We start from the raw sequence: 2,231 nt of genomic DNA on the forward strand, positions 1-2,231 counted from the left end.
CCCAAGGGCTTGTGCCAGGGGCTGGCCCTGCGGGTTTTCCCCCTTGCAGCCCATTTCCCAGCAGCCGTGGCAGCACATTGCCAGCCCCGTTCACACCCCACCAGGATGCGGGGGGGGTGGGGATGAGGGGGGTGTCACAGGGGGTGCAAACCCTTCCCAAAGTGGCCTCCCAGAGCATGCTGGTGCCTCAACACCTCTCAACCCCCGCCTCCCATAGTCCCCACTGCCCCAGGGGTGCCTGGGGACAGCAGGAAGGGGGGCACACGGCACAGCACCCAGAGCCCCCAGCTGCAGTGGGCACTGCTGCAAGACCACAGGGTGGAGGACGGCAATTTGGGGATGCCCCCACCAGTGCACCAATGGCCCAAACAGGGTAGCAGTCGTCCCTTCAGCCCCAGTCCCATGGGAATGGCCCTAGCACCAGTGGGCAGTTTCCAAAAACTGCAGGGAATGTCTGGGGAAAAAAAAAAAAAAGGGGGCGATTGTCATGAGAAATAATTCATCCCGTTCCCCCCCCCCTCCCCCCCCCAAGCTGGATTGCAGCCCACAGTGGCTGAGGAGGGAAATGCTGGGAGCCAGGGCTGCAAGCTGGGGTGCAGAGCATCTGCCCCTGCCCCTGCCTGCACGGGGCAGAGGTCTGTCTGCATGGCCATATGTCTGAGTGGCCCTCACACCCCACCACCCCCCAGGCCTGCCCGAATTTGTGGGGCTGCCCCACCGGGTGGGGTTTTGCTGTTTCAGCCAGCATTTGCCCATCCCGTGGGTCCCACCGGCACGGCGGTGCAGCAATAAATCAGTAACCAATTAACAGCATCAATTAACATGAAAGCAGGTCCCAGCCCACACCCGCAGAGGTGGCAGTGGGTCCCGTCTCCAGAGCACTTGCAAACTCATCACATCTCCCCATCCTGCTGGGACCCCCTGAGAAGCATTTCCCAGCGCCTCTACCCCCCCGGGAAGTTTCCTGGGGAAGAGGAGGCAGAGGGGAGGAAGGAGGACAGGAGACCACCACGTTGATTAGTTCGGATTTTATTGGGGTGGGAGGGAAAGGAAGGAAGGGGGGTTGCCTTACAGTTGAAGGGGTAAGTGTGGGGTTACGGCATCAAAAATCACACAAACACGGTCCCTCTCCCCCTGCAGGGTAAAGCTGCTGGAAAGCACCGGCCTGGAGTGGGTAAGGCAGCCAAGCGGCAGGGCTGCAGCCCCGGCCCGGGAAAACACACCCACTGACAGAAGGGGCTTAAAAAACAAACCAAAAAAACCCACAAAAAAACCCACCAAACAAAAAAAACACCCCCCCCAAAAAGTCGTGCCCCTCCAACCCCAAAGCAGAGCTGCTTTTCCCTGCAACCCTCCCCCCCAAAAATAAACCAAAACTTTTTTTTTTTAAAACTGCTTTTTCTTCTTTCGTTTTTATTTTTCTTTGTTTTTAATTTTTTCCAAAAGTTTTGGGTTTTTTGGTCTGCAGGTTGCGGATCAGCTAGGCAGCCCTTCCCTCCCCTCTGGGCACCCCCCGGCACTGCTGCTCCCCCGCCCCCAGTCCCAGGAATGGCGCGGCAGAGCTCACACAGAGCCCTCGGGGACGGACGGAGGATGCGAGACGGGGAAAGATTCATTTTTAGGGAAGAAAATTAAAATAAAAAAAAAAACTTATTTTTTTTTTTAAGTTCTGTTCCGTGTTAGACTCTAGATAAATGCCAACCCAACAGCATCAACTAAAAATAATCACGGTCACTGGAACGGACCTAGTATTTACATCCATCCCGCTGCTCCCAGTGGCAAGAGGCTGTACAGGACCGGCAAGGCGGGGGCTCCTGGCACCTGGGGGGGTGGGTGTGAGGGTCCCTGCATGAAATCAGGAGCCAGCCTGCGCCTCTGCCCAGGGGGCAGCAGGGGAGACGCTAGGCTTTTTTTTTTTTTTTTTTTTAAAACTCCTCTTCTGTTGCATTTAAAAAAATAATAATTATAATAAACCTGCTGGAGGGGCGCAGGAAGCAAATAAATATCAGTCAGTAGAGACAGGGGCATCGCCACTGCTAACGAAGAGGGGGGAGGAGGAAGAAGAAGAGCCGGAGCCAGAGTCCTGCCCGGGAGGCAGCGGGGAGACCCCAGGTAGGGGGTCCGTGGCAGCTTGGGGGGACAGCGGTCGGCCCCTCACAAGACCTGGAAGCGCCAGGACGCCTGGTCCTTGTAGTCGAGGCAGTCGGGGGAGTTGAAATTGAGCTTCCAGG

Source organism: Egretta garzetta, unplaced genomic scaffold (assembly GCF_000687185.1).
Source record: "Egretta garzetta isolate BGI_Z169 unplaced genomic scaffold, ASM68718v1 scaffold360, whole genome shotgun sequence".
NCBI classification, from domain to species: domain Eukaryota; kingdom Metazoa; phylum Chordata; class Aves; order Pelecaniformes; family Ardeidae; genus Egretta; species Egretta garzetta.